The sequence below is a fragment of the Salmo trutta genome, chromosome 8, assembly GCF_901001165.1.
Source record: "Salmo trutta chromosome 8, fSalTru1.1, whole genome shotgun sequence".
Taxonomy (NCBI): Eukaryota; Metazoa; Chordata; class Actinopteri; order Salmoniformes; family Salmonidae; genus Salmo; species Salmo trutta.
The window spans coordinates 28,338,774-28,345,758 of record NC_042964.1 but is presented as its reverse complement, the minus strand read 5'-3'; positions in this window follow the sequence as shown (position 1 = coordinate 28,345,758).

Here is a 6,985-nt window from a genome sequence, read left to right as displayed (position 1 = left end):
CTGAACGTCACATGCTAATGTAAAAAGCTGTTTTTTGATATAAATATGAACTTGATTGAACAGACATGCATGTATTGTATAACACAATGTCCTAGGTGTGTCATCTGATGAAGATCATAAAAGGTTAGTGCTGCATTTAGCTGTGGTTTGGGTTTATGTGACATGATATGCTAGCTTGAAAAATGGGTGTCTGATTTTTTCTGGCTGGGCACTGCTGACATAATCTAATGTTTTGCTTTCGTTGTAAAGCCTTTTTGAAATCGGACAGTGGGGTTAGATTAACGAGATTCTTGTCTTTAAATAGCTGTAAAATAGTCATATGTTTGAGAAATTGAAGTAATAGTATTTCTAACGATTCAAAAATCGCGCCACTGGATTTCAGTGGCTGTTACGTAGGTGGGACGAGTTCGTCCCACATACCCTAGAGAGGTTAAAACCATTTTCACAAAAAATTGCAGATATTTTTTTTTCATTTTCGTGACACAAAAACAGTGACCCCGGTCATGCCGAACTAGCGACATTCTGGACAGGCCTAAAAAAACATTTTAAAACCATTTTCACAAAAAATTGCAGATTTCTATTTTTGTCACCAAAAACGATGACTCCGATCATGCCGAACCAGCGACATTTTGGACAGGCCTAAAAAAAACATTTAGAACCATTTTCACAAAAAATGGCAGATTTTTTTTTTCTTCATTTTCTTGACACAAAAACAGTGACCCCGGTCATGCCGAACTAGCGACATTCTGGACAGGCCTAAAAAAACATTTTATAACCATTTTCACCAAAAATTGCAAATATTTTTTTTCATTTTTGACACAAAAACAGTGACCCCGGTCATGCCGAACTATCGACATTCTGGACAGGCCTAAAAAAAACATTTTAAAACCATTTTCACAAAAAATTGCAGATATTTTTTTTTCATTTTCGTGACACAAAAACAGTGACCCGCTGTCATGCCGAACTATCGACATTCTGGACAGGCCTAAAAAAAACATTTTATAACAATTTTCACAATAAAAGCTCAGATTTTTTTTCTTCATTTTTTGACACAAAAACAGTGACCCCGGTCATGCCGAACTATCGACATTCTGGACAGGCCTAAAAAAATATTTTATAACAATTTTGACAAAAAAAGCTTAGATTTTTTTTTTTTTTTCTGACACAAAAACAGTGACCCCGGTCATGCCGAACTATCAACATTCTGGACAGGCCTAAAAAAACATTCTAAACCCATTTTCACAAAAAATTGCAGATTTCTATTTTTGTCACCAAAAACGATGACTCCGATCATGCCGAACCAGCGACATTTTGGACAGGCCTAAAAAAAACATTTTATAACCATTTTCACAAAAAATGGCAGATTTTTTTTTTCTTCATTTTCTTGACACAAAAACAGTGACCCCGGTCATGCCGAACTAGCGACATTCTGGACAGGCCTAAAAAAACATTTTATAACCATTTTCACAAAAAATGGCAGATTTTTTTTTTCTTCATTTTCTTGACACAAAAACAGTGACCCGCTGTCATGCCGAACTAGCGACATTTTGGACAGGCCTAAAAAAACATTTTATAACCATTTTCACCAAAAATTGCAAATATATTTTTTTCATTTTCGTGACACAAAAACAGTGACCCCGGTCATGCCGAACTAGCGACATTCTGGACAGGCCTAAAAACATTTTAAAACCATTTTCACAAAAAATTGCAGATTTCTATTTTGTCCCTAAAAACGATGACTCCGATCATGCCGAAAAAGCGACATTCTGGACAGGCCTAAAAAAATTTTTTAAAACCATTTTCACCAAAAATTGCACTTTTTTTTTTTCATTTTCGTGACACAAAAACAGTGACACCGGTCATGCCGAACTATCGACATTCTGGACAGACCTAAAAAAACATTTTAAAACCATTTTCACAAAAAATTGCAGATTTCTATTTTTGTCACCAAAACGATGACTCCGATCATGCGGAACTAGCGACATTTTGGACAGGCCTAAAAAAAACATTTTATAAGCATTTTCACAAAAAATTGCAGATTTTTTTTTTCTTCATTTTTGACACAAAAACAGTGAACGAACTATCGACATTCTGGAGAGGCCTAAAAAAACATTTTAAAACCATTTTCACAAAAAAAGCTCAGATTTCTTTTTTCATTTTTGTGACACAAAAACAGTGACCCCGGTCATGCCGAACTAGCGACATTCTGGACAGGCCTAAAAACATTTTAAAACCATTTTCACAAAAAATTGCATATTTCTATTTTTGTCACCAAAAACGATGACTCCGATCATGCCGAACTAGCGACATTTTGGACAGGCCTAAAAAAAACATTTTATAAGCATTTTCACAAAAAATTGCAGATTTTTTTTTTCTTCATTTTTTGACACAAAAACAGTGACCGAAGTAGCGACATTCTGGAGAGGCCTAAAAAAAACATTTTAAAACCATTTTCACAAAAAATTGCAGATATTTATTTTTCATTTTCGTGACACAAAAACAGTGACCCCGGTCATGCCAAACTAGCGACATTCTGGACAGGCCTAAAAAAACATTTTAAAAACATTTTCACAAAAAATTTCAGATTTCTATTTTTGTCACCAAAAACGATGACTCCGATCATGCTGAACCAGCGACATTTTGGACAGGCCTAAAAAAACATTTTAGAACCATTTTTACAAAAAATTGCAGATTTTTTTTTTCTTCATTTTCTTGACAAAAAAACAGTGACCCCGGTCATGCCGAACTATCGACATTCTGGACAGGCCTAAAAAATCATTTTATAACAATTTTCACAATAAAAGCTCAGATTTTTTTTTTCCGTTTTTGACACAAAAACAGTGACCCCCGGTCATGCCGAACTATCAACATTCTGGACAGGCCTAAAAAAACATTTTAAAACCATTTTCACAAAAAATTGCAGATATTTTTTTTTCATTTTCGTGACACAAAAACAGTGACCCGCTGTCATGCCGAACTAGCGACATTCTGGACAGGCCTAAAAAAACATTTTAGAACCATTTTCACAAAAAAAGCTAAGATTTTTTTATTTTCTTTTTTTGACACAAAAATAGTGACCCGCTGTCATGCCGAACTAGCGACATTCTGGACAGGCCTAAAAAAAACATTTTAAAACCATTTTCACAAAAAATTGCAGATATTTTTTTTAATTTTCGTGACACAAAAACAGTGACCCCGGTCATGCCAAACTAGCGACATTCTGGACAGGCCTAAAAAAACATTTTATAACAATTTTCACAAAAAAAGCTCAGATTTTTTTTTCATTTTTTGACACAAAAACAGTGACCCCGGTCATGCCGAACTATCGACATTCTGGACAGGCCTAAAAAAACATTTTAAAACCATTTTCACAAAAAAATGCAGATTTCTATTTTTGTCACCAAAAACGATGACTCCGATCATGCCGAACTAGCGACATTTTGGACAGGCCTAAAAAAAACATTTTATAAGCATTTTCACAAAAAATTGCAGATTTTTTTTTTCTTCATTTTTGACACAAAAACAGTGAACGAACTATCGACATTCTGGAGAGGCCTAAAAAAACATTTTAAAACCATTTTCACAAAAAAAGCTTAGATTTCTTTTTTCATTTTCGTGACACAAAAACAGTGACCCCGGTCATGCCGAACTAGCGACATTCTGGACAGGCCTAAAAAAACATTTTAAAACCATTTTCACAAAAAATTGCAGATTTCTATTTTTGTCACCAAAAACGATGACTCCGATCATGTGGAACTAGCGACATTTTGGACAGGCCTAAAAAAACATTTTATAAGCATTTTCACAAAAAATTGCAGATTTTTTTTTCTTCATTTTTTGACACAAAAACAGTGACCGAACTATCGACATTCTGGAGAGGCCTAAAAAAAACATTTTAAAACCATTTTCACAAAAAATTGCAGATATTTATTTTTCATTTTCGTGACACAAAAACAGTGACCCCGGTCATGCCGAACTAGCGACATTCTGGACAGGCCTAAAAAAACATTTTATAACAATTTTCACAATAAAAGCTCAGATTTTTTTTCTTCATTTTTTGACACAAAAACAGTGACCCCGGTCATGCCGAACTATCGACATTCTGGACAGGCCTAAAAAAACATTTTATAACAATTTTGACAAAAAAAGCTCAGATGTTTTTTTTATATTTTTTGACACAAAAACAGTGACCCCGGTCATGCCGAACTATCAACATTCTGGACAGGCCTAAAAAAACATTTTAAAACCATTTTCACAAAAAATTGCAGATATTTTTTTTCATTTTCGTGACACAAAAACAGTGACCCGCTGTCATGCCGAACTAGCGACATTCTGGACAGGCCTAAAAAAACATTTTAGAACCATTTTCACAAAAAAAGCTAAGATTTTTTTCTTTTCTTTTTTTGACACAAAAACGGTGACCCGCTGTCATGCCGAACTATCGACATTCTGGACAGGCCTAAAAAAACATTTTATAACAATTTTGACAAAAAAAGCTCAGATGTTTTTTTTCCGTTTTTGACACAAAAACAGTGACCCCGGTCATGCCGAACTATCAACATTCTGGACAGGCCTAAAAAAACATTTTAAAACCATTTTCACAAAAAATTGCAGATATTTTCTTTTCATTTTCGTGACACAAAAACAGTGACCCGCTGTCATGCCGAACTAGCGACATTCTGGACAGGCCTAAAAAAACATTTTAGAATTTTAGAACCATTTTCACAAAAAATTGCAGATATTTTTTTTAATTTTCGTGACACAAAAACAGTGACCCCGGTCATGCCAAACTAGCGACATTCTGGACAGGCCTAAAAAAACATTTTATAACAATTTTCACAAAAAAAGCACAGATTTTTTTTTCATTTTTTGACACAAAAACAGTGACCCCGGTCATGCCGAACTATCGACATTCTGGACAGGCCTAAAAAAACATTTTAAAACCATTTTCACCAAAAATTGCATATTTCTATTTTTGTCACCAAAAACGATGACTCCGATCATGCCGAACTAGCGACATTTTGGACAGGCCTCAAAAAAACTTTTTAAAACCATTTTCACAAAAAATTGCAGATATTTTTCATTTTCGTGACACAAAAACAGTGACCCCGGTCATGCAAAATTAGCGACATTCTGGACAGGCCTAAAAAAACATTTTTAAACCATTTTCACAAAAAATTTCAGATTTCTATTTTTGTCACCAAAAATGATGACTCCGATCATGCCGAACTAGCGACATTTTGGACAGGCCTAAAAAAACATTTTATAACCATTTTCACAAAAAATTGCAGATATTTTTTTTTCATTTTCGTGACACAAAAACAGTGACCCCGGTCATGCCGAACTAGCGACATTCTGGACAGGCCTAAAAAAAAAATGTAAAACCATTTTCACAAAAAATTGCAGATTTCTATTTTGTCCCTAAAAACGATGACTCCGATCATGCCGAACTATCGACATTCTGGACAGGCCTAAAAAAACATTTTATAACAATTTTCACAATAAAAGCTCAGATTTTTTTTCTTCATTTTTTGACACAAAAACAGTGACCCCGGTCATGCCGAACTATCGACATTCTGGACAGGCCTAAAAAAACATTTTATAACAATTTTCACAAAAAAAGCTCCGATTTTTTTTTCTTCATTTTTTGACACAAAAACAGTGACCCCGGTCATGCCGAACTATCGACATTCTGGACAGGCCTAAAAAAACATTTTAAAACCATTTTCACAAAAAATTGCAGATTTCTATTTTTGTCACCAAAAACGATGACTCCGATCATGCCGAACTAGCGACATTTTGGACAGGCCTAAAAAAACATTTTATAAGCATTTTCACAAAAAATTGCAGATTTTTTTTTCTTCATTTTTGACACAAAAACAGTGACCGAACTATCGACATTCTGGAGAGGCCTAAAAAAAACATTTTAAAACCATTTTCACAAAAAATTGCAGATATTTATTTTTCATTTTCGTGACACAAAAACAGTGACCCCGGTCATGCCGAACTAGCGACATTCTGGACAGGCCTAAAAAATCATTTTATAACATTTTTCACAATAAAAGCTCAGATTTTTTTTCTTCATTTTTTGACACAAAAACAGTGACCCCGGTCATGCCGAACTATCGACATTCTGGACAGGCCTAAAAAAACATTTTATAACAATTTTGACAAAAAAAGCTCAGATGTTTTTTTTCCGTTTTTGACACAAAAACAGTGACCCCGGTCATGCCGAACTATCAACATTCTGGACAGGCCTAAAAAAACATTTTAAAACCATTTTCACAAAACATTGCAGATATTTTTTTTCATTTTCGTGACACAAAAACAGTGACCCGCTGTCATGCCGAACTAGCGACATTCTGGACAGGCCTAAAAAAACATTTTAGAACCATTTTCACAAAAAAAGCTAAGATTTTTTTCTTTTCTTTTTTTGACACAAAAACGGTGACCCGCTGTCATGCCGAACTATCGACATTCTGGACAGGCCTAAAAAAACATTTTATAACAATTTTGACAAAAAAAGCTCAGATGTTTTTTTTCCGTTTTTGACACAAAAACAGTGACCCCGGTCATGCCGAACTATCGACATTCTGGACAGGCCTAAAAAAACATTTTAAAACCATTTTCACAAAAAATTGCAGATATTTATTTTTCATTTTCGTGACACAAAAACAGTGACCCGCTGTCATGCCGAACTAGCGACATTCTGGACAGGCCTAAAAAAACATTTTAGAACCATTTTCACAAAAAATTGCAGATATTTTTTTTTCATTTTCGTGACACAAAAACAGTGACCCCGGTCATGCCAAACTAGCGACATTCTGGACAGGCCTAAAAAAACATTTTATAACAATTTTCACAAAAAAAGCTCAGATTTTTTTTTCATTTTTTGACACAAAAACAGTGACCCCGGTCATGCCGAACTATCGACATTCTGGACAGGCCTAAAAAACATTTTAAAACCATTTTCACCAAAAATTGC